This window comes from Pinus tabuliformis, chromosome 3_2 (assembly GCF_031772625.1).
Source record: "Pinus tabuliformis cultivar Carrire ecotype Pingquan chromosome 3_2, CPIR1, whole genome shotgun sequence".
NCBI classification, from domain to species: Eukaryota; Viridiplantae; Streptophyta; class Pinopsida; order Pinales; family Pinaceae; genus Pinus; species Pinus tabuliformis.
In genome coordinates, this window is record NC_142302.1 from 1,275,966,005 (window position 1) to 1,275,993,726 (window position 27,722).

General features: G+C 38.2%; 1 protein-coding gene across 1 annotated transcript in view; it reads left to right on the forward strand.

Moving 5' to 3' along the window:
* The window catches only part of LOC149185396 (proteasome subunit beta type-6-like), a 161,002-nt gene that overhangs the window by 106,386 nt on the left and 26,894 nt on the right, over positions 1-27,722 (forward strand). The gene's annotated exons all lie outside the window — the stretch shown is intronic.

The window sequence follows — 27,722 nt, forward strand, 5'->3', positions numbered from 1 at the left end:
AACTTGATATGCTGTTGTATATAATTTTTACTATGCTTCTTAAGCTATGTGGTAGATATCTTTATTCTCTTTCAACCTATGAAGTTTGCAAATGTTTTAAAGATATGATGGGTCTTGAGTTTTGAAATTTTAAACTTTAGTGCTTCGCCTGTATGGTTACCTTTCATCCACATTGTTTAGGCATCGGTATTTCCACATTATTTATGAGCAGCGTTTGTCAGCTCTTTCTTTTAGATGCAAGATAACAATATTTGCTACAGACAGTACTCTGTCTAGACTCTAGACATGAACAGGGTTTTCTATTTCAAAATATATCTGCAAGCATCTATTGCCTTTTCAGCACGTGTAAGGTTCATTAACAATGCCCAAGAGATTTCAACATTAAGCTGTTGGACAAGGATTTTACAGATTAATGATGCCCATGAAATTTCAACATTAAGGACGTGGATTTCACCCAAGGATGTACAATTATAGTAATGGTAATGAAATGCAGTAAAAATAAGGCATGCCTTTGCACATTACTTGAGTAAAATAGGAAAGAAAGAAATGATGATGCCTCTTGAATGTGGAAAGAAGCTTCCATGTTACTATCCCAAGAAATGGCATCGAGTGTCAAATTTGAATCCATCTAAACTTTAAAGTAATGACAATGAGACAGTCAGTTAAGAAAAATATGCCTGAACACAACTTAAATGATAAAAAAAACAACTTACAATTACGAGAATGCTATCATGGTGATTATAATATATTCAGCTCAGGATATGGAAATATTTTTAATGATGAACAGAGATGCAGGCATGAAGCATGTACAGTGTACAGCATCCCTCATTATTATAATTCAGTTTGAAATTAGGTGGCCTGTTATTGATATTGAGGTCCTATGTGCACCAATAGTTGGGGAAACATTTGCTCACTCAACAAATTAGCACTTCCTAATGATGTCTTCATAGTGATGACCTTGTGAATCAACTTATGACCTTCCAAAAGAAAAGAGTGCCTTTGCAAATTACTTAAATAAATAGGAGAGGAATAAATGATGTTGAATGTTAAATTTGGACAGAAGCTTCCAAATTTTTATATCCCCACCAATGTGATGTAACTTGTACATTGTAAAGTGAATGCACCCTGTCACTGATTTTTTTAGGACGGCTTCTAAGGTTCTATCATCTTTCTAGATGGGCACGCATAGAGCAGGGACCCATTGTCACCTCAGACCAAGCCCCCGCTATTTAGGCCCAACAAGCCCTAACGGCGAAGGGAGGATTCCTTAAATATCCCCCAACAACAGGGACAACAGCCTATTTTATGTTTATCAGCCAAACCATTGTGTCAAAACACCTATGGGGAGTTACCCTAAAGTGTTGAATGGCTAGAGGGTGATTATAGAGTTTTTGGGAGCCTCCCCTCTATTGACATTAACTGAAAATGCAATTTCCAATTAGTTGGAAATTGATATTCGCAATTCTGGGTTATTTTTATTTACCCATAAATTTCCTAGAATTTTATTTAATGATTATAACCACGGGAAAATAGAAGAAACTCAACTTTCATATGGATAGACCAATGTAGAGTTAAAAATCCCAAGTTCTAGTATAAAGTACTCCCCTGTGAGCTTGCAGAACTTGTTTTTTTGTGGCTGAAAAACACAGGTCTATCAGGGAAATAACTCTCTAAACTTACAGATCTGGAACCAGGCTAGATACAAGTGTAAAATGGGTGAAATATGAACTTGTATCAAAATGTAGGTTAGATCTAACAAATATGGTACTTTTCTCCAATAAATAATTTTTGCTTAAATTGACATGTAAAATTGTAAATACAAACCAACAAGTGAATCCAATCCTAACTGCAGAAAATAAAAGTAGATTTTAAGTGATTTTTTTGGGCTTTTGGTTGTTGGAACTATACCTGTGCCTTGGAGTCTCATCTCTTGCTGGAGTGAAGTATATGTCTCTCTAAGTTGCAATGAATGATTCTTGTCAAGGGAGTGGGCTTTGGTCCTTCCAAAAATTGCTTCCACTATTGCGTAATTCACCCTGCAAACATTCAACCCTTCTTAGTAGTGACCTCCTCTTGTGACATCTCCAACCTCTATCCTTTGTGTGCGGCAAAATCCGAGATCCTTAAAGTAGTAAAGCTCCCTTTTAAAGTGGTTTAAAACCCTTGGATCGACCTCACCTGCAAAAACAAAACAAACGAGTGGGAAAGCCCTAGTTGCTTGCTTCCATGTAGCATATGAGGTCCTTAAGGGAAAACATCATGTCTTAGGATGGATTTACTTGTTAACAAAGTTTAATTAGATCTATTAATATTACGCCCAATAACAATAGCAAGAAGAAAAACAATAACAAATACCACTCCACAGTTATACAAGAAAGTACAAGAGTTTGCAAATAGATGAGCTCTTTTATTAATGATAGCACTTGTCTCAAGTGAACAAAATCATTACAATGGAAGAGAGCCTAGCCTTTTATAGATGAACTTCCAACAACTAGCTAACGGCCACTTGGACTCTCCAAATAAAAATATTGCCCATCTTCCACAATCTGCAACTTAGCATTTTTTTTACTCCATGAAAATATTACAAATTAATTTAATTATTCCCTAGGGGGGTCAAATTGACTCAAGTCCCCCTAGAAAGGCCATGAATTCCCTTTGAAAATGATTTTGGTGGTCAAAAATCAAGATAGTAACATATTTCCCCCAACGTGTAGCTTGCTTGATCTATCTCCCATTTGATTTGTCCCCAAAAGGCTGGTGTGAATTGTCCTTGGAGGCTCCACTTTGTTTATTGGTCATTATTACCTTTTAACAACTATATTTTCGCTCCATCTTCTTGCTTTCTTGGTCTAAGTTGGTTGCAACGGCTAGTAAACCCTTCTCCAATGACTAGATTTGACCCAACGACTACTTTTTGACTTGATTCCACATTGACTTCTCTTTTGACAATTCGACTAGGCCCCCTAATGCTGGATCTCCGACGTCCTTGCCCTTCTAAAAAATCTGGAACATGGGTTTTCCTGCTCAGGTTCTAATTTGTAATGGGCATGTTTCTGTTTTGCCCAATAATCTAGGGAGTTGCCACATCATCACCTTGACTGCCACATCATCTTGCTCTTGTGCTTGATCTCTAATGCCCTTCCACTGTCTAGTTGACCAAGTTTGACGAAGCCATAACTTTTCACCAAATGTTTTAATTTGAAAATTTCCACATGACATGGAATCTATTAGTGTTCGTAGCTTAGATAGGTATTTCCATGAGGGTCTCTAATTATGGAAATCATCATTAAATATATCCTATGCTTTTTCTAGAACTTCACTTTATCAATTATTTAATAAAATGAAGTTTTTTATTGAAGTGACTAAAGTGGGTCACTTAATGATTAAATTAAAAGAGAGCCATTGATCTCATGGTTAGATCTTAACCATTGAAGATTATGTTTCTGGCTCATGTCAAAGTTATGAAAGAAAGCGAGGGAAAAGGAAAAGAAAACACAAAAAATATTCATTTCACAAGTCATGTGAGTGAAGGATAAAATCGAAGATCTGATTTTCAACCACTGGCGACTATTTCAAGAAGGAGAAGGCAACCAATCTTCATCAAGGAGAAGACAACCGATCAACAACAAGGAAAATAGTAGCCATACAACCCAACAGAGCATGCTGTACAACTGTAACGATGGCAGAGCAGGCTGCCTCGATTTCTTTGCAAACTGATTTTTTTGGGTTTACTGTTCGTTTGATTAATTTTTCAGAAGGGAGCTCTTTCAAGTTTTGAAAATAATATTAAATGATGAACTGATCTAGAAGAACATAAATAATTGTGCACTTTGTATGATTTCTTTTCTTGTTTTTGGCTACATGCAAGAGTTAATAATTCCAACAAGCAACTAGGTCTGATCTGTTTGCTTAGATAGCTGGTTTTAGGATAATTTAACATGGTTTTAGAAGAATTGCTTTGAGAATAAAACAAATCTATTATTTCGGGTTACTTCTGCAAGCTTGAGAGACAGATCTCAGGACAGTCCTATCAGTAACCAATGTGAAAGTTGGGGATCGACTTGATGGGGTTTCGAGTTTCTTGCCACAAAAGGCAAGAATCTCAGTGATCTTGAAGTAGCAAGACATGCAAATTTGTGTCCAACCGTCTTCTAGCTCCAATGCAGGTCTTAGGGAGCACACAAATGTTGAAATTCTATGGCATGTGCAATAGAATACAATTTTCTGCTTTGATAATTACTTGTTAATGATTTTCAACTAGTGTTTCTAATGCCACTGATATCATTGAATAATTACACAAAAAATATCAATAGTAAATGCAGTAGAAACAATAAAGATCATAGAAAGACAAACATGCACAATAGACAATATTTTACCTTGGGAAACCCAACGTTGGGAGAAAACTCAAAAATATTTTCTCGAGGAGAATTTGTATTTCAGGAAAGTTTACAAATCAGAAATTTATCTAGAAATATGTGCCAATGTACAAGTCAAACCTGGTCAAATTGTTACTTAGTCAACACTGGTCAAACTTGTTAAAAGTCAGTTCTGTGGTCAAACTCGGCCCCGTGGTTAGCTTAACTCTGCAGTCAACTCGCATGTGCGTCATGCGGTAAATTTGCATGTGCGATCAGATCTGCGGCCAAACTTGTTCAAATAGTTCAAACATGCAATTGTCAAAGGCGGTCAAAAACTCAGTCAACTTGACTGGTCAAACTTGACCTTCTTCCTCACACATCCGGCCTCCAGAAAGAAATGATAGAATGATGAAGAGAGATAAAAAGAAGATCTCCAGCAACAAATTTTTCCTTGGACGAATTTCTCCTCCACTAGAAAAGATCAATGAGATTGCTATATTGATAATTTGCCTCACACATGCTTGTATATTTATATAGATCTCTATATAGATATCTAATGTTGAGTGGAGACCCATTAAGGGGCACCTCATCACAAGAAACCCCCCTCAACATTAGAGTAGAATTTTTTACCCCACTGCTAGGTGAAAAATCCCAATCAATAAACAATTCAAACCCACTCTACAAAAAATAGATCACTCCATCTCGAAGCAAGCAATGTGAGCTTCGTGGGCCAACCTCCCGTAGCCAAATCAGCATGGACCTATGGGAGAAACACTGCCCCTAGACCATTCACCCATAGAAAAATCAACATCGACCGATGAGTGAATGTATCATTCTCCTCTAGTCAAATCAACGTGACCCCGTGGGAAAATGTATGCCCGATGCTGCAAAAACATCAACACTCTCTCTTAATGAGGGAGACATTTTGCACCATGGCAAGTTTGTCTCCAAAGTATACAAACTTTCCCCTAAACAAAGGCTTGGTGAGAATGTTCACAATCTGGTCATCTGTGAATATTTACTGGAGCTTCGTTGCTCCCCTATGCACCATGTCTTGGATGAAGTGATATTTGATCTCAATGTGCTTCGACCTGTCATGAAATAGTGGATTCTCTGAAAGCTTGACACAGCTTTGATTATAACAATATTATTAAGGTCATCTCTAGTGCTTGATCAAATAATCTTGCAAGCAGATTTAGAGGCCACATTGCTTCCTGATTTGTGGCACTGTTTGCGATATACTCTGCTTCTGCTATATTGAGTGCGACAAAAGTCTACTTCTTGCTGTTGCTAAACCAAGATGTCATAGCTAATCCCAAGCTGAAGTAACACCCGTAGGTTCTCTTTCTGTCCATTACACTCTTGGCCCAATCAGAATCAACATATCCTTGCATCCTTGCTTCACCACCTGAGACGTATCTCAGACCATATCCCACTGTACCGTGCATGTACCTCAATACATGCTTCGTTGCAACCTAATGTACATGCCTTGATTCAACCATAAGCTGGCTCAGGGTGTTCATTGCAAAGAAAATGTCTGGCCTAGTGTTAACCAGGTACATCAAGGATCCAATCATTTGCCTGTACATAGTGGGATCCACCAAATCTGAATTTGAAGTGAAATCACTTAGCTTCTTCAGGTTTGTCACCATAGGTGTAGCCACGAACTTGCTGTCCATCATACCGAATCTCCTCAAGATTTGAATTGTGTACTTCCCTTGTCCAAGGAAGATCTCATTAAGTCTTTGCCACACCTCCAATCCCAAGTAATAATGCATCAAACCAAGATCCTTCATCTCGAATTCTGTAGCCAACTTCCTCTTGCACCCAATAGTGAGCCTCTTTGCCCCATTAAGGAACAAATCATCAACATACAACACCGAGATCAAAGAATCATCATCAACGGCCATGAAGTAAAGGTCAAGATCTACATCACTCTTGGTAAAGCCCAAACTCATCAAGTATCCAACAATCTTGGAATGCCATGCCTTGGGTGCCTGCTTGAGTCTGTACGAAGCCTTCTTCAACCTGCAAACATGGGACTCCTTCCCATGTATCACAAAGCCACGAGGTTGCTCTATGTACACTTCTTCCTTAATCACACCATTGAGAAATGCGGCCTTTACATCCATTTGATGTAACCTCCAACCCATAATTGAAGCAAGAGAAAAATAGTCCTCATAGAAGTCTACTTGATGACTTTAGCAAATGTCTCCTCATAGTCCTTTCCCTCTTTCTGGGTGAGCCCTCTCGCCACAAACCTCGCATTGTACTTCTCGATGCTGCCATTTGCTGCATGCTTAATCTTATAGATCCACTTGAAAGTCACTACTGACTTCCCCTCTAGTTTGGGAACTATCTCCCACACATAATTCTTCATGATGGATTAATACTCCTCCATCATGGCATCCTTCCAAACCTGCTGGCCTGTTGCCTTCTCATAATCAATGATGTGACTCATCAATGGCATATAACTCGAGAACCTTTGTGGTTTTCTGCTCTCCATGAAAGTACTCGTGGGAGCTGCATGTCTCTTTGCATCCTACAAAGTGTCCCAGAGTGGTCTCTTCCTGGTCACTGCAACATCTCTGGGGGATGCATTGGCTTTTTTGGCTCTACTGACTCCTCTCCATAGTCTGAAGGATGAACAACATGACTAAAGGGATCTATATGCACTTCTTTTAGAGCCTCTTGCTCCTCACTATCAATCCCCATATGAGACTCTTTGGACCTCCTAAAGGCTACCTCTTCATCAAAAGTAACATCCCGACTAACCTCAATTTGACGTTGCCTGTAAGCCTTCAAAGTCTTGATGTATCCCACAAAAGTACCCTTCTTCCTAGAAGGTTCTAACTTCTTCCTCTTCTCCTTGGGCACGTGGATGTATACTGGACAACCAAAGATCCTCAAATGACTAACCTTTGGCTTCACTTTTGTGAATGCCTCCTTAGGATTCTTGTTCTCCAATATCCGATGAGGATTCTTGTTTAGAACATAAACTGTTGTATTGGATACCCCTGCCCATAAGAACATGGGTAAATCTTGATCATGAATTATCGCCTTAACAACCCCCACAATGGACCTATTCTTCCTTTCTGCAACCCCATTCTATTGAGGGTTGTAAGTAACTATCCACTCCCTCTTGATCCTTGCCTCCTTGTAGAAATCACTGAAGTCCTTGGAAATATACTCTACTCTATTATCTGAACTCATTGCCTTGATTTTCTTCCTTGTCAAGTTTTCTACATGAGCCATGCACTCCTGGAACCTGCTGAACACCTCATCATTGGTCTTCAATGTTCATAAAATAAATCCATGTCTTCCGAGGGAAATCATCAATGAATGTCACATGGTACAATAAACCACCCAAAGATGATATTGTCATCGCTTCGCATATATCCGAATGCACTAGATCCAAGATCGCCTTGGACCTATTATCACCATTCAAAAATATTCCTTGGCATTTTTGTCATGTGCACAACCCTTGCAAACATTAGAAGGCGTGTAACTATCATCCTCATTGCTAGCAAAGCTTTGTAATGCAGGTGAGCAAATCTTCGATGCCATAACTCATATAAACTAATATGGTCATCTACCAATCCCTGGGTTGGATGTCCTAACAATCTGTATAGTCCTCCCTCTCGAACACCAATAACTCCTGCTGAGTGTATGCTCAAGCCCTTAAGCCATACAAGAAGCTGACCATCTATAAATGCAACTTTGTAACCTCTATCCTCCAAAGCTGAAATAGAGAGCAGATTGTTCAATCTTGGTACAAACAATACATCTCTCATGTGTAGAGAATCTCCAGACTCCAGCTGAAAAGATGTTTTCCCAACTTCTTTCACTGCATCCTTGGCATTATCTCCAAGTTTCACTACAATGCTGAATCCTTCTCTATCAAATCAGAGAGAGAATCTCGTGAACCTGTCATGTGCTTTGGAAGCACCACCATCTACCAACCAAATATTACTACTTTCAGTGACAATGCCTGTAAGAGTGGAGACAGAAATATTCTTTTCGAAGTTCATCTGCAATCTCATCAAGTTTAGATTCCTTTGTCTTCCTCTGTGGTAGATGCTCATCATCATCAACGCTGACCATTGATGCATACTGCTTTCCATTCCTTTTCTTTTGAGGACATTGTGAAGCATAGTGAACATATGACATTTGAAACATCTGATCCTTGAAACATCCTTCTTTTGATCTTGAACTGGAGCTAATATTCCCGCTATATTATTCTTATCAAAGTTTCTTCTTCCTTTTTCTTTCCTTGCATGAGCTGCAAGGGCTTGAGTTTCTTCATCTTGAGGTCTCTGCAAGTTGTTCTTGGACAACAATTTGGTCTCCTCCTGGAGACAGTCAATCCAAAGTTTATCAAACTTGGGCAGCTCAGCTCGTGCACAAATACCCTGTACAAATGAATCCCATGAAGAAGGAAATCCATTAAGAGTCACTGTAACAAGCTTTGCATCATCAGTGGTATCTCTAAGTTGATCTATCAACTAGGGGACCATCATGAGATAAGTGGCAACTAAATCGGATCTGGCCATCATGATACTACGAAGTTTATGCCTCAAGGCCAATTTCTGCTAGTGCTCTTACTCTTCAACAATCCCACCAAGGCATCATATGTCTCTTCAACATTCTTCAACTCAACAACATGTGGAATCAGGTGGTCCGTTATAGAATCTATTGAGATCCTCTTAGCCTTTGCTTCATTCTTCTTATGCTTGGTTTTCTCGTCAACATCTTGAGGTTCTGAGATACTTTCCTTCACATAATTATAAATCTCGTTTTCATCCAAGACAAGGAGTATCCTAGTCTTCCAATATTTGAAATTTGAAGCACCATTCAACCTATCTTCTACTCTGAGACTGGGCACCATCTTGACAAGAGATCTGGTCTATACACGCTGTTGAATACTGAAATCTGATGCTTGTGCAATGGCTGATTTTTCTGCTTTGATAATTACTTCCTAATGATTTTCAACTAGTATTCCTAATGCCACTGATATCCTTGAATAATTACACAAAAATTATCAATAGTAAATGTTGCAGATAGAATAAATATCATAAAATGACAACCATGCATAATAGACAAATGCAACAATCTTTTCTTGAGGAGAAATTGGTTTTCAACAAGGTTTACAATTTAGAAATTTGTCAAGAAATCTGTGCCAATATACGAGTCAAAATATGTTAATTTTAGGTATGTTCTATGCTAGAGCAATTTATTTCAATTTTCACAGTTAGTTCAATATCTTTTCTAGATTAGCAATCACATCAGCATTAAAGTAAATTGCAGATAGAACATAAATATAAATCGCAGAAGACAAGCCAAGACAAGAGGACAGAAGATGTGGCGTTAGCCAGGGACAAACCCCAATGTGGGGAAACCCTTGATCAATTCTTCTTATATGTTCTTTAATAGTTCAACAGATATATATATATATATATATATATATCAATTCTTCTTATATGTTCTTTAATAGTTCAACAGAGAGAGAGAGAGAGAGAGAGAGAGAGAGAGATATTACATTTACAATAGAAGTCGACACTTCAACTTTCAAGATAAGAGAATAGATCATCTCTACATGAGATCAGTTGAAGACACGCTGCTTCAACTGATTCTTCAAGGTGACTCCTTCACTTATCATTGTGCTGCATCTCATCCATATGCTGCACCTCACCATGTAACACCATGCTGCACTCATCATCACAGCACTGGACCTAATGACCATGCTAGGCACTTCATGCTGCTGCTCTTGTCATTGTGCTGCTCCAATCACTGAGATGCTCTCATCACGGATCTGCACTCAATGCTGCACTCATCACTGATCTGCACTCAGTGACTACTATGCTGCACCTCACTGCTGTCTCTAATACCATGCTGCACTTCACTGCTGTCTCTAATACCATGCTGCATCCAATCGCTGCATCTAACCAAGCCGTCTAACATGTTGACCACACAAGCAGTCACATCAACCTTCAACGTTCAGTCCTTATCCTTGTGCAACCCTTAACACAATACGCTGTTGGATATGGCCTGTGGCCTAGCCCAGCAGCAAGCAAGGTTATCATACATTACCTAGCTGTTACCCTTGAAGACCAATGTCTACCAATTAGCCTTATTGGTGCAAAGTATGCCCAAAACAGATCTCAAATGTGTCACATTGTCACCTACAACAATGTGACTTTAACGCTGATGAAATACTTCCTTTAGCTGCGGCATAAGACCACTTCTTCTTGTTGTGTCTTAGGTCTTTGTATGCCGCTGATTAGGGCCTCTTCTATAGCAGCTAATAAAGCTGCGTATAAGACCTTTTTCATGATGGCAAATAGGAGCTAGATGAGGGCTGCCAATTAGGTCTCTAGATTGACAGCATAATACATCTTCCTTTCAGATCTCCTCACTGCTGCTAGGGCTTCATGACCTTCCACTAGACAACATATAGAACTCTTCTCAATACTGTGGCTAGAGTCTCCATTATGACATCGGATTAGGATCTTTATGGACAACGGTTTAGGAGCTACTCAGACATCAAAACAAGGTTCTCTTTTCATGCTTTTTGAGGGTTACTTGTGACAACAAATCATGACCCACGACTAGAGTATTTAGGACAGCGTATGAGGGCTCATCCTCCAGCTGTGTGTAGGCTTATTTTCACTGTGGCTAGGGCTCCCTCTAGTACTCCTTAGATCTGCATTGAAGCTCCTTAGACTAGAGAGCCTTTTCTTGATAGCGTTGAGGGCTTATACTTTACTTCCTTCCTTGACTGCGGCTAGGGCATGTGTACATGAGGATAGGGCCCTAGTTGCCAATTTTAACAACCAAAACCCAAAGACAAGTGGAGAGGAAGAGATCACCAAGAGGATGTGTGTCCAAATGACTTTCAAGGCACCTCTATTTATACTAAAACGTTGAGCACAAGAGGGGTTTATTTGGTTGTTGGCTGACCTTGACAAAATTTCCCATAACACAAATAAATTCATATCTCCATGAATACTTATCGGAATCGGATGATCTTTAGATCAATCCTATACCTCTCGATGAGAGGGATCCAAGAAAAATATTAGCTGCCATTAATAAGGTGACCCACATGGAGTTTTGACCAGCCAACCTGGTCAAATTGTTGCTTAGTCAATGCTAGTCAAACTAATCAAAAGGCAGTTTTGCGGCCAAACTTTGGCTTGGTCAAACTCGGCCCTACAGTCAATGGTTTGTGGTTAACTCAACTTGTGGTCAATTTGCACGTGCAACTAGATCGATGCTCAAACTCTGTCAAACAGTTCATACATGCGGTTGTCAAAGTTGGTAAAAAACTTGGTCAACTTAGTTGGTCAAACTCAACCTTCTTCCTCACACGTGCGAGCTCTACAAAGAATGATAGAGTGATGAAGAGAGATGAAAATATGATCTCTAGCAACAAATTTCTCCTTGGCCGAATTTCTCCTACACTGGAAAAGATCAATGAGCTTGCTATATAGATAATTTGTCTTTCACATGCTTGTCTATTTATATATAGCTCTATTATTGAGTGGGTACCCATCAAAGGGGCACCTCATCACAATAAACCTCCTCACTTACGGAGCCTACATCACAACTCAACATTAGACTAGAATTGTTTGCATCACTATTGGGTGAGAAACCCTAATCAATAAACAAATCAAAACCGCTTTATAAAAAATAGATCACTCCATCTAGGAGCAAGCAATGGGAGCATCGTGGGCCAATCACCCCTAGCTAAATCAACATGGCCTCATGGGAGAAAGACTGCCCCTGGGCTATTCACCCCTAGCCAAGTTAGCATGGCCCCATGGGTGAATGCATCATTATCCCCTAGTCAAATCAGCATGATCCTATGGGAGAATGTCTGCTCGATGTTGCAAAAACATCAACGACAAACACCAGTAGTTGTAGATCTCGAAGTACAGGTAGCGTGGGATAAGGACATAAAGGCACATACGGTGATCCTTGAAACTATTAAGGATCATTTGATGTTGCAAAAAAGACTAGATCCAAGGAGATGTTTGATGTCATAGTATCACTTTTTCAAAGTGATAACATGAGTCAGAAAATGATTCTCAAAACTAAGCTTAGAAAGTGCAGAATGAACCTCATTAACATTGTGACCAACTATCTTGTGAGGATCACACAGATTTGTGACTACCTTGTAGCTATTGGAGAAGCTGTATTGGATGCAGAGCTAGCAAATGCTACTCTGAATGAGTTCACCAAAGGCTTGGGAACCATCCATCATGGGCATATGTGCCTAAGTACATCTTCCCAAGTGGGAGAGACTTTGGGATGACTGCATCCAAGAGGAGACTCGTAAAGAGTCTAGGACCATCGAGTAGGAAGGAGGAGTAGCAGATTAAAGCTTGGTCCTCATTAGCAAGACGAAGAAGATCAAAGGGAAAGTTTTCATCAAGAAGGGTCACAGTCAGGGAGAGGGACAACAATTTGAACAAAAGAGAAATATGAGGAAGATCAAATGCTTTATCTGCCATAAGAGTGGCCATTTTTCTTCTCCACGTCCATAGAGGAAGATCAAATGCTTTATCTGCCATATGAGTGGCCATTTTTCTTCTCCACGTCCATAGAGGAAGAAGGGCAAGGGAAAGTCGCAGACAATTGCAACAACAACTGAGCCACATTTGAGTGAGCTTGCTTCTAAGTTTGAGATTGAATTTTCACTTATATCTTGTCTTTCTCCTAGCACTATTGCTAGAAGCGCTTGGTACTTGGACAATGGCGCCTCTCACCACATGACAAAGGCTGGAGAGCTATTTAGTAGATTTGTAGAGGATGACTCAAGGATCCATATTGAGCTTGACGATGATGCCAGGTATGCATTGAGGGGACACAATGTAATTTAGTTCGAGCTTGAGTTAGCAGGGTCCTTTGATGCACAAGAGGTACTCTGTATAACTTGCCTAGAGAAACTTTTGTCCATCTTAGTCATGGAGGGCAAATGTTACAAGGTTAATTTTCGGAGGGGGCAAGTGTTCATCTGCCTAGAGGGAACTAGTTTAGAGACCAAAGCGAGGATTGGAGTTTGGGAGGGGAACCTATATAGGCTTCGGGGTCAGCTTGCTTAGGCACTAGTGCACACTAGTGAGAGCATGTGCGAGCTTTGGCATAGGAGGGTGGGGCATCTCCATCACAGAGCTCTACCATTATTGAGACAGATGGTCACTAGGCTTCTAGAATTTAGTCTAGACCAGTAGGGGGTGTGCACTTTGGGCAATGGTTGTCATTGATGTCAACGCAAGTAGCGCCGAAAGTAGCAAATCTTGTTTTTTGACGTCGAAGGAATTTTTATTGGATTGTCCTCGTCTTTCTGCTTCTGATGGTATGCGACACATCTCATGGGCTTGCACAATTACGAAGATATGGATTTTTAAAGATAATGACCCATGATCCTGGTCCATAACCCCAAATAGAAAGCCTTGTTTATGGTACATGGTCCAAAAAAATCAGTTTTGTGAAAATCGCGATATTATCATTTTATCGTGATTTTTTCCCGAAGACGATATTATCGCGAATAATAATCGTGTATTTTTTTTATACTCTATAATTTCGAAAAATGGCGATAATTTGAAAAAATCGCAATTTTTCCCAATTTATCGCCGAGCGTCGGAGCAGTGCGGTTTTATAAGGGATGCTAAATGTTCGAAATGCAATTTTTTTTTGAAAGAAACAAATAATTTTTGAGTGGGGCAGCTTAATGATCAAGTCTAGGCCCTAGTATTGATATGCTATTCATGGTAATGTTAAATTCTTAAAGTAAAAGTGACATTCTCCTTAATCTTCATTTTCATCCTTTTACTTAAATTTTTAACATTACCATGAAATGACTTAGGATGTTTGAGAGTGATTCCAGCCTCATTGGATTTCATATGGAGAAAGTAGAATTTTAGATTTCATTCAAAATCCAGCAGACTTATCAGTTTTTCAGGATTTCAGGATTGGGAGATTGTAATGTTTCCAGGTGACACCACTTGCCTGGGCTACCCCTGCCACCAGTAGAGGACGTGGTCTACTTCCTATAGCTCCTACTTCTAGTTCTTCAGCTTCTAGAGCACAGCGGAGTCCACTGCCAACTCCACCAGCACCAGCATCTACATCTAGAGGGAAAGGGAAAGTTGTGGCATTTTCTCGCAAGAGGGGCAAAGGAAATCAATAGGATTAGAGTTTAGTTATTTTCTTCATTTTATTGTATATAACATTATGACATAATGAGATACATTATTATATTTTTGTTGATTTTTTGAGGCTGAGTTGGGACTCAGGAGTCAGGACTTACTATTCAGGACATGATTCTATGTTATGTGTGATTTTACCACTAGAAATGATATTAAACATCTTATATATTAGTTCTTTTATCATATTTGTGTGTCAATGTATTTATTTTATGTTGTAGATGGTTTAGATAATAAAAATTTGAAAAAATTGAAAAAAAATGAATATTTTTGTACTAAACGATTTTTTTCCCGATTATTTCCCGATAATTACGATTTTTTCCGATTTTTTCCTTGCGCCGATATTATCCCAATAACGATTAATGCAACATTGAAAAAATAATTCGATTTTTTAAAAGGGGGTTTTAAGTTTTGGTGGAAAAAGAATAAATTAAATGGTTTCTTGGCTAGTAAATATTGTTGAGGGGAATCAAAATTTAATTTAAAATTTGTTAAGGTATTAAGGTTCAAATTGAATTAATCCTCCAAGTTGTTTTGGCTCTATCTATTTCAAAATTCAAAATTTTGTTTTTGCCTCCTTTTTTTAAGTGGGCTGTCCAAACCATGGCTTCCAAAACCTATTTAAAGGCTCGTCAATGCTCCTTCTATGCATGAATTAAATGCCTATCATTCATGTGTGTATGCTCTGAAATATATTGATCCTGTGAAGTATTGCTTCATCAAACAATAGGGTACATTGGAAGGCTTTTGTGTCTGGGATCTTTTGAAGGAATGCAACCCTCTATGAGGGCATGTTTCTGCGCTCTCCAGATTTGTGGATCAACGAAATCTATTGGGTTTATGGCATGATTTTTTTTGGAATAAAAGGGTGTTTCATTGGGGTTAAGTTTCCTTCTTGCAGGTAATCTTGAAGTATTCAAGCATGCATTTCGTCCTTGATTTGTTGCGGCCCTGAAGACAAAAGAATAATATTTAGACTCTGAAATTCGACCTTCTTTAGGGCATCAATTTTGGACATGAAATATTTTATCTCCAGGATTTGAAGGCCAACAATGAAATCGGTTCAGTAACCTTGTTATAACCCTTGCGGACTTGAACTTACAATTTGTGAAGGTGTTATCTAGTACACAAGGGCTTAAGCCTCTCCTTTCTGTGGTTCATCAAAAATAGCGAAGCATTTTGATTAATATAGGAGCTAACAAGTTTGCCATTTGAACACTGTATATACTTTATCGTTGCGGCTCTCTGACTTATGGATTGTGATGCGAATCAGTGTGACAATTAATCCCCGCAGCCTTGTGGATAAGACATAGACCATTTTGGAATCTTATTACATATTGCATTTGCAGCCTATTGTGTATATCAATTGCCAATGTTCCATCGAGTTTTCGGGACAGGGAAACGTGGGAGCGAGGATGCGCACAAGGGGGACGTATATAAGTAATCCCAAAATTTAGGGAAATTCCGAGGAAATGGGGGGACGTGAGAGTCATAAAAATTATAAAATTATGAAAAATTTAATATATAAAAATGAAAAATAAAATCCCAACAATATGTCAATAACTAAATTATTAAATAGTAAATCTTAATAATTATGAAATGTACATCTAAATATGATCATCATTTTGTATTAGACTCTTATGAATCAAAATTATCATTTGACATTTCTGCAACAATCAATGTAAAATTGTAAATCTAAAAGTAAATTACTAAATTGAATCCATCATTTGACATTATGCAATGTTCCATCTAAATTCATCATTTGGCAATGGGCATTAATATTATGCAAGGTACATCTAAATTAAATTAATCATTTGACAATTGAAATTACACAATGCACATCGAAAGTAAATTCATCATATGAAAATGACATTATGCTGAAGTCTAAAATAGCCATAGAATACTAAACTAAAAGTAAACATAGAAAGCAGTGAAATACTAGTAAATTTCTCAAAAAGTTCTAAATATTAAATCACAGCTCCACGTCACAAAATAAAAATGGTAGTTCTAATCCAACAGCGCCACGTCACAAAATGATAATCATAGCTCCAAATGTCTCAGGGCTCTGGTCGATGATAAATCTGAATCATAGCAAATTGCAAATAAAAAATGTCGAGCGACGACAACAGGAAAATCTTGGACGACAAGGTAAAATGTCGAGCGACAGCAGAAGGAAAATGTTGGGCCACAAGGTAAAATCGTAGGGTTAATGAGAAATGTGAAAGATAATGTTTTGAAGTTTTAATTTATCCTTTAGTTTTAGTTTTAGTCTTTTATTTTTTTTAATTATATTAAAATTTGTAATTTTTTGTTTTTAATTGTTATTAGCAAAAAAATTTGGCGGGGACACAAGGGGACGCTTTTCATCACTACAAAAAAGTCCCTCCCAGAGTTTCCCCGAGATTCCCCAAAAAAGGGGATGTGGGGAAACGTTTCCCTAGGGGTTGCCCCAAAAAAGGGTACATGGGGAAATGTTTCCCCAAAAAAGGGGACGTGGGGAAACGTTTCCCCAAGAGTTTCCTCGTCCCGGGAGCATGGGGGAGCGAGGAAGCGCGTCCCCCACCATGGGGGGCATTTTCCCGTGGAACATTGTCAATCACTGAAGGATCCACATGCCCATATACTTACTGCTGAAAGAAATAAGATAGTCCGAGCATTGACTTATGAAGTTCATCAGAAGTCATGTTTTTTTGTGTATCAAGGCATGTTTCAAAACGCGCAGTAGCATGGACCTAAAGGACTATTCTCTGTGCATGGTTTTGATCATTTGAGCTATGAAAGGAGCCTCCTTACCTCTGTGATTTTGGATCATCGTAAGAAATTCATATATGAAGTTGATTGTCATAGTTCATCCTGAACACAAGGCCTGATTAACATCTTGCAGAACTTGACGTGTTTTTGCAAACTATATATATATATATATATATATATAGATTTGTTCCAGTGCCATGTCAAAGGGAATATAGCCAACGTAATGAAGATATGAATTTGATCACAATCATTTTTGAGCATCAAGCTCATAAAAAGAAGTCCAGAAGTGTCATATCCAGTAGTAGGGTTTAAGCACAATAATGTTTTTATTGTGGGCAGCAAGAAGTAAGAGGTTACTCTATCTACTGTAAAGGAAATCACAATATTATTTCTGTTTCTAAGTGTGTACGATGTCGTGATGCTACAGTAAATGTCTTGAAAGATATCTCTTCAGTGTTTCATGTTGATAGCTAATCTATTGCAATGGGAGGGAGGCATAGAGTATATGGTGGCATTCTTTTTTGTATCTTCAGCAGGGACTGTTATTGTTGTTGTTACTCTGTCTGTGGTCAGGGTTTCACATCTTCAACATTTGCAACAGTAAAGAGCTTCTTCCAGACATTGTTTAGTTGCATTATAAGCAGTAAAGATTTTACTATCAAGCATTTTGCATGGTGTCATAATCAGCAGTAAGGGCTTCTTCCAGACATTGTCTAGCAGCAGTATAAACAGTAAATCAGTAGTAAGGGCAGAGTAGTTTCATCATTTTCCACAACAGTTGAAGTCACTTTACAATAGTTGAAACTTGCAGAAAGGATTTGTTAGGGTTCTGTAGTAACGGTTTCAGTATTTGGGATTTCGTTGTTATATCTTTTGATGATGTAAGTGGGTCATTGTCCCTGGTACGAGAACCCACACTAGTGTGTCAAGTTCTTTATGATTTTTAGGGTGGCTGGGTGGTGCTAGGCAGGTGGTTGAAGTCACCTTTAGGTTGGAGCCCGAAAATACTTTAGGGTCGCAGGGTGGTGCAAGGGCAAGTTGGAGCTTGCAGGGTGTCAAAGCGTCCTTCGAGTAGGATTTGGTAAAACAGGGTGTCGAAGCATCCTTTTAGGAGTTGGAGCTTCCTAATAAAACTAGATTGCTTTCTCTAGTGTACTAGAGAGTTGGGGCTGCCTTTTCAGTTGGAGCTGAAATATTGATGTACTCACAAATTTATTAGAGAAATGTTCGGTGGTTTTTCTCCTAGAAGGGTTTCCACCAGAGAATTTTGGTGTCTAATGTTTATTGATTTTGTGCACTGCTGCTTTATGTTTAATTTGATTAATGCTTTGAAAGGAAATTAACTAATTGTAAGAAAAATATTGATTCACCCCCCTCTCAGTATTTCCAACAATTGGTATCAGAGCTGGTCCTTGTACAATCAGCCTAACCACTAAAGGGAGATCATGGAGTGCACCAAGAATGGGGTTCCTCTATTTAATGGGAAAAATTATGCAATATGGAGTGGGAGGATGCAATTATATATACTTGCACAAGGATATGATATTTGGGAAATAGTCTAAAAGGGATATAATGCACATGCCTCTCCTCCAACAGATGAGAAAGGTAAGAAAGCTGTCAAGAATGATGCGAAAACCAAGAATGCCATTATGAGTGGACTCACTGAATATTTCTATGTTAAAGTATTTGCTTGTAAAACAACTAAGTAACTTTGGGAAAAACTTCAAAACATATATGAAGGAGATTCAAATGTCAAAGGAGCAACACTTCAAATTTGCAAAGCTCAATTTGAGCAACTTAAGATGAAAGAAGGTGAGAACAATAAGTGGATGAAGTAACAAACACCTTGGAAGGAAAGGGAGAACCAATAGATAAAAAGTTTATTGTACGAAAGGTCTCGAGATCTCTTCCAGCAAGATTTAATCCTAAAGTTTCTATCTTGGAAGATAGATAAGACTTGAACAATCTTAGCAAGGATGAGCTACATGAGATTCTTACGACTTATCAAATAAGGATTCAACAGGAATAGCCATCTACAAGTGAAACACCATTCAAGGCCTCAAAGAAGACAAGCAAGAACATGTAGGAATCAAAACAAAAACCCAATCGAAGTAACAATGAAGACTCAGATGAAGAAGTAGCCAACCTCGTGAGGATACTCAAGAGAGGAACTGACAAGTACAAAGGTAAGCTCCTTGTAAAGTGTTTTAGTTGTGGAAGAATTGGTCATTTTGCTTGAAAATACCTCTATGCAAAACTTTTTGACAACGACGAAGAAGATGAAGCTTGCAAGAAAAAGAAAAATCAAAAGAGAAACATGAAACAAGGTAAAAAGAAAATACATAAGAAAAACTTCTACTCTAAGGAAGACAATTCTACATTTGGCAGTGATAGTGATAGCGACAGTGATTCAGATCAGGCATTGTTCATGACTTTTGAAATTAAGGCTGTCCCTAAGGATGAAGAAATTTGGAAGGAGAAGATGATCTGAGAGGTGAATCGGTAAATACCCTTGATGACTTGAAGACAAAAAAGAAAAATTTCAAGAAATTGGAAAAGGAACCAAGTAAGCTGAAAGAACAATCCGAGGACTCTGACAAGATCATTATCGATTTGAAAGCTCAATTAGAAGAAGTGAAGAAGATTGATGAAACATACAACAAGGAATTGGAAGAAAGCTCCAAGATGAGAGAAAAATTGGAAGCAAAAATAGTCTCCCTTCGAAAGGAAGCTCAGAAGAAAATTGTGCAACAAAATTTCATGAACAACTCAAAAATACTGGAAGAGATCATTGGAAATTGAAGGTTATGTGATGACAAAACCGGGTTAGGATATAATACAAATTTTGTTAAGGGATCAAGTTCCATGACAGGGAAGGAAGATGAACAAAAAGGTTACACTGAAGCTGCTAAAGAATTCATCAGGAAGCAACAATCATCTTCAACTCAAGATCAACCAACTAGAAGAATGCCCAAACAACAACCAACTGACAATTCACAGGAAGGCTCATGGAGAAATGCACCACCAAGAAGATTCTCTTCCTCCAAGTATCAAACTATTTTCCTTGGTGTTTGTTATTCTTGCAACAATTTTGGGCACAAAGCTGTGAATTGCAATGCTAGAAACAAAAGAACCTATGATAACTATGTCAGGAGACCTCGTGAAGATTGCAATCAAAACTACAATAGTTTTGCATTATTGAACAATGAAGTTGAATGCCTGAGTGTAATAATTTGGACATACAACTCAAGATTGTCAGATGAGCGCTCCTTTGAAAGAGACAAAGCCAGAATCCAATGCTCCTTCGAAAGTATGGAAAAGGAAAGATGAGATATGTAGCCTTGCATTCATGGAAGAATGCAAGAAACATGAATGGTTGGTTGACAATGGTTGTTTAAAGCATATGACAAGAGATAAGGATAGGTTTTTAGACTTGCGAAAGGACAAAGATGGAACAATATCATTCATAAATGATGGATCATCCAAAGTTTTGGGAAAAGGCATAGTCAAGCTTGGAGGTAAAGGTGCCAAGGTAGAAAATGCCTTGCTCATTGAGAATTTGAATCATAGCGAGTTGAGCATGAGTCAAATGTGCGATTAGGGGCACACAATTCTTTTCGACTCCAAGAAGTGTGAAATAAGGAAGAAAGAGACGGATAAAGTGGTGGCTACAACATCTCAGGGACATAATAACTTATATTATCTTGATACAATTGGAAAGGAAACATGTTGCGTAGGAAAGGAAGATGAAAGTTGGCTATGTCACAAAAGAATTGGTCACATTCACTTTGAAAATCTTGTCACAATCAACAAAAATGAAGGAGTCAAAGAAATGCCTAAAAGTACAAAGCCAACAAATGTCATATGCAAACACTGTCGACATGGAAAATAGACCTAGGTTGAATTTAATACCAAAGAACATTCTACAACAAATCCATTGGAGCTAGTGCACACCAACTTATGTGGACCCATGAGAACTAAAGGGTTGAAAGGTGAGCTGTACTTTATATTGTTTATTGATGATTATACTCGAATGAAAACTATCAACCACATAAAGAAGTCATAAGCATTCAAACATTTCAAGATATATAAAGAAATGGTTGAAAATGAAACTGATCTAAAGATCAAATGATTAAGATCGGACAACGAAGGTGAGTTTACATCTAAGGAGTTTCAACACTACTGTGAAGAACATGGCATTAAAAGGAAATTCTCAGCAGCTAGGACACCTCAGCAAAACAGAGTAGTAGAAAAGAAGGAACATGACTGTAGTTGAAATGGCCAGGACTTTGTTGAGTGACTCAAAGTTAAGCAACATCTTTTGGGTCCAAGCAGTTGAAGCCACAATTCATATTTTGAACAGAGGAATGCTTAGGAGTAACAACGACAAAACTCCTTATGAATTATGGAAAGGAAGACCAACCAATGTCAAGCACTTCAAGGTCTTTGAGAGTAAATGCTACATAAAGAGGGATGACTAGAAGATTGGCAAGTTAGATTCTCGAGTAGATGAAGGCATATTCGTTGGGTACTCCACCAAAAGCAAGGCATACAAATGTTACAATCTGAGACTCAACAAAATAGTGGAAAGCATCAATGTGACATTTGATGAAGGCTGTAAGACACAAACCAAACAAGATTCAGTAGAACCAGAGATAGAAGAACCAAGGAAGGAAGAGAAGGTGAAGGAAGAGCCATCAGAACAAGAGTCAGAACCAAAAGATAAGCAAGCAAATACTGATCAACAAACATCCCAAGCATCCTCTAAAGCACCTAAGAAATGGTACCAGAAAAATCATCCGCCAGAACAAATAATTGGAGACATAGATGCAGGAATTGGAACCTGAAGAAGGCAACAAACACGTGGCAGAATAAAAACATTATGCCTTGCTATCCATTTTTGAGCCTAGCAGTTTTGAAGAGGCCAGTCTTGATGATCACTGGGTCAAGGCCATGAATGAAGAACTTGATCAAATTGAAAAGAATGATACGTGGGAAATAATGCCGATATTGAAAGACAAAAATGTCATAGGCACAAAGTGTGTCTTCAGGAACAAGATGAATGAAGATGGACAAGTTACCAGGAATAAAGCCATATTGGTTTGTAAGGGATATGTGTAAGTGGAAGGAATTGATTTCAAAGAGACCTTTTCTCTCATGGCCAAAATGAAAGCTATCCAGATGTTCTTGGCATATGCTTGCTCAGGAAAGATCAAAGTATATCAAAAGGGCATCAAATCAGCCTTCTTGAATGGAGAATTTGAAGAAGTTTACATAGAACAACCTGAAGTTTACATAGAAGTTTGCCGGTTAAAGAAAGCATTGTACAGTCTCAAGCAAGCCCCGAGAGCAAGGTATGCTCGCTTAGACTAATATTTGCAGAAGTAAGGTTTCAGAAAGGGAAGTACCGACAACAACTTATATTTCAAGTTTGAACAAGATAGCCTAATGCTTATAGAGGTATATGTGGATGATATCATCTTTGGCAGTGATGATGACAAGTTGAGTAAGAAATTTGTTGGAGACATGCAAGAGTAGTTCAAGATGTCCTTACTTGGAGAATTAAATAACTTCTTGGGACTTCAGATTTCTCAAGTAGAAGATGGAATATTCATCTCTCAATCCAAGTATATCAGGGATATGTCAAGGAAATTCCGAATGGAGGATTGCAAACCAGTTAGCACTCCCATGGTGATAGGATGCAAGCTAAGCAAAGATGATGGATCGAAGGAAGTTGACCATAGATTATACAAATCCATGGTTGGTAGCCTACTACATATAACAACCTCTAGACTTGATGTGATGCATGCTGTTGGAGAGGTTGCACAATTCCAAGCAGCAACAAAAGAATCTCATGTCCTTGTTGTAAAAAGGATCTTTCAATATCTCAAAGGGACAACTGATTTTGTTCTATGGTAAGGGACAACTGATTTTGTTCTATGGTATCCTGAAGCGAATGAATTGGTTATTACAACTTTTACTGATGCATGTTGGGCAGGTTGCATTGATGATTTCAAGAGCACTATGGAGCAACGTTTTACTTGGGTGGATGTCTTGTGCCATGGTTAAGTAAAAAGCAATCTTCAATTTCTTTATCCACAATGGAAGCAACATATATAATAACAACATGTTATACTCAAGCCTTTTGGATGAAACAAATGTTGCAAGATCTACAGGTAAAGGTTGATGAGCCCATTGTGATATTTTGTGATAACACTAGTGCCATAAGTATCTCCAAGAATCTGATCATGCATTCAAAAATAAAGCACATTCCTATCAAATACCATTTTTTCCGTGAGCAGGTTGTAGAAAAGAACATCAAGGTAGAGTACATTGGGACAAAGGAGCAAATTGCTGACATCTTCACCAAACCTCTACCTCGTGAGGCTTTTGAGTATCTTCGGCAGAAGCTCAACATTTTACTAGGTCCGCATTGATCGCTTTTACTTTGGTAGATAGGGGGAGTAGAGGCAGGTTTCAGGTAAGATGGATTAGGCAAATTGTCAGAGGGAGTCACCCTTTATCATTGGTATTAAAGGGGGAGAGATTACAGGTTACAAGCCCTCAAAATCTAGGCATGAAGTCAGGGGGAGCAATGATCGCAGGGGGAGTACGTGTGTTGCCATCAATGACAAGGGGAGTTTGTTGGGCGATGGTTGGCATTGATGTCAACCCAAGCAACATCGAAAGCAACAAGTCTCGTTTTTCGAGGTCAAAGGATTTTTTATTTGACTCTTCTCGCCTTTTTGCTTCCGATGGTATATGGCACGTCTCACGGGCTTGCACGGTTATGAAGATATGGATTATGTATTTGGGTTTCCGCAGTGCATTATATTAGATATCATTTTGGGATTCAACTATGTTAAGTAAGTCATTCATCTATGACCATTTCCATGAGAGGTAGTCGTAATTGACTAATTTCTCATGATTTTTGAATAGTCCACTTAGCACTCATTGCATCGGGTGATGCTCACAGGGGTGAAGAAGTGGGATTGAAACTAGTGAAATGAATCACATAGCATCAATCATAATGAACCATGATCTTTGTCCATAACCTCAAATACAAAGCCTTGTTTATCGTAGATGGTCCAAGAAAATAATTCGATTTTTTAAAAAGGGGGGGGGGGTTAGTTTTGGTCCAAAAAGAATAAATCAAATAGTTTCTTGGCTAGTAAATATTGTTGAGGGGCATCAATATTTAATTTAAAATTTGTGAAGGTATCAAGGCTCAAATTGAATGAAGCCTCCAAGTCGTTTTGGCTCCATCTATTTCAAAATTCAAAATTTTGTTTTGCTCCTTTTTTTAAGTTCACTGTCCAAACCATGGCTTCCAAAATGTATTTAAAGACTCCTCAACACTCCTTCTATGCATGAATTAAACACCTATAATTCAAGTGTGTATTCTTTGAAATATATTGACCCTGTGGAGTATTGCTTCATCAAGCGATAGGGATCATTGGAAGGCTTCTTTGACTGGGATCTTATGAAGGAATTCAACCCTTTATTAGGGCATGTTTCTGCACTCTCCAGGGCTGTCAATCAACGAAATATATTGGGTTTATGGCATGATCTTTTTTTGGAATAAAAGGGTGTTTTATTGGGGTTAAGTTTCCTCCTTGCTGGTAATCCTGAAATATTCAAGCATGGATTTTGTCCTTTATCTGTTGAGGCCCTGAAGACAGAGGAATAATATTTGGAGTCTGAAGTTCAACCCTCTTTAGGGCATCGATTTTGGACATGAAGTATTTTATCTCCATGATTTGAAGGCCAACAATAAAACAGATACAATAACCTTATTATAACCCTTGCAGACTTGAACTTACGATTTCTGAAGGCATTATCAAGTACACAAGGGCTTGGGTCTCTCCTTTTTGTGGTTCATCAAAAATAGTGAAGCATTTTGATTAATACAGGAGCTAACAAGTTTGCCATTTGAACACCATATATACTCTATCATTGCGGCTCTCTAAATTATGGATTGTGATGCTAATCAATATGAGAATTAATCCCTCCGGCCTTGTGGATAAGACATAGACCATTTTGGAAAGTTATTACATAATTGAATTTGCAGCCTATTGTGTATATCAATCTCTGAAGGATTTGCAAGCCTATATACTTATTGCTGAAAGAAATAAGACAATCTGAACATTGGCTTCTGAAGTTCATTACAAGGCATGTTTTTTTTGTGTATTAAAGCATGTTTCAGAACGCACAGTAGTAGTAACCTAAAGGATTGTATTCTTTGTGCAAGGTTCCAATTATTTGAGCTATGAAAGGAGCCTCCCTACATTGTCAATTTTGGATCACCGTAAGAAATTCATAAATGAAGTTGATTGTCATAGGTCATCTTGAACACAAGGCATAATTGCCATCTTACAGACCTTGACGTGTTTTGGCTTCTAGAGCATATATATATATATATATATATATATATATTTGTTCCAGTGCCATTTCAAAAGGAATATAACCACCGACTTAATGAAGATATGAATTTGATCACAGTTATCTCTGAGCATCAAGCATAGAAAAAGAAGTCTAGAAACGTAACATCCAAAAGTATGGCTTAAGGACAATAAGGGTTTTATCATTGGCAACAAGAAGTAAGAGGTTAATCTATCTACTGTAAAGGGATTTTCACTGTCATTTCTGTTCCCAAGTGTGCACGATATCATGATGCTATAGTAAATGCCTGGAACGATATCGCTTTAGTGTTTCATGTTGATAGCTGATCTATTGCCAAGGGAAGCTGACATACAATATATGGTGGCATTCTTTTTTGTATCTTTTGCAGGGAGAGTTATATTAGACATTCTTTTGGTGTCTAGTGTCTATTGATTTTGTGCACTATTGTTTTATGTTTAATTTGATTAATGCTCTGAAAAGAAATTACCTAATTGTAAGAGAAATATTGATTCATCGCCCTCTTGGTATTTCCAATACACTTGGCATGAATGTCAAGGCATCTATAAATGAGACTCGATCCAAAGGCATTTTGGATTTGATCCATTCTAATTTAGCAGGGCGTATGTCAATATCTTCAGTAAAGGGCGCATCGTACCATGCAACCTGTTAAATTTTTCTTAGGGCTATATTGTTCTTTGCTTGATAATTGCATTTCTTCTTTTACATATTAAATTCACCCCAAAGCATCATATCATTTTTTAGATTTATATCATTATTCAACTACATATGCAATTATATAGAAAGAACAATATGATTATCAATGCAGCAGAACATAAAGGAACAATAGAAGAAAATTATTCACGCATAGAGACACCAGGATTGGTCAGAGACCAAGGCAAAACCCACTATGGGGAAGACCCTTTCGAATTCTTCTTCTTATTAGATTGTCATTGAATGATTCAACAAAATAAAGTACAATGATCCATTTCTTCAATCATAATCCTATCCAATAAAATCAATAGAACAACATCCATGAGATGAGCCCAACAATGCTAATAATCAAAACCCTGATTCAGAAGCGTACGATAAACTGTCATTGTCTGCGAGCATCTGCGGTCAACTGATGAAATCTGCAGTGAATTGTAAAATTCAAACCCTAGGTGTCAACCACACAGAGTGTCATGCGTGCGACTGAAACCCTTCAATGGCTCGCATAGGCCTACATCCCTGTAGTTGCAACCGAAATTTCCCTCTAGCATGTCTGCGACTAGGAACCAAAAACCCTAGATCATATGTGTGAGCTTCAGATCCTGCAATTTCACACTTGTGCGATCCAATCTTCGCAAATTGTCTCAAACCTGTGTGAGCGAAAACCAAAGAAGAGAATAGAAGAATGCTTCATGACGATGTCCAAATGAGGTAGGTCACTTGTGTTAATAGACTTCCAAGAGTGTCCAATTTGCTTTAGGGTTGACCTGATCAAATGTGCACATGTGGGCTTTAATTCAAAAATACACTCTCCCTTCTCCAAATTGAGCGCTCCAATAGTCAAATTTGGCCCTCTCGAAAAGAGGAATCTAGTCCCATGGTTGGAATTTGTCACTGAGCTGCCAAATTTACACTCCCTCTGTTATGAAACCAACTCAAGAAAAGATAGAAAAGATAGATCAACGCCTTAGAATTCAGCCTCTTCGAGGGGGCAACCTCCTTTACATTGCATGAATGAACAATTCTTGGATGATACAAATGAAAAGACCTCCTTTCTATATATAGGAGTCTAAGGGGTTATAACATAATCAGAGCCGACATAACAATAATAATGTAAGGGCACAATAATAACAATAGTGGGCTTCTATGGGGCACAATAGTAATAATATGGGCACTACATGGGTACATCAATATAATAAGTGGGTTATACTAATAACAATAAGGGGTTACACTAGTAGTATAGGGGCCTAACATGCCCCTCTCCTTCAAAAAGCATTGTCCTCAACGCTTGAGT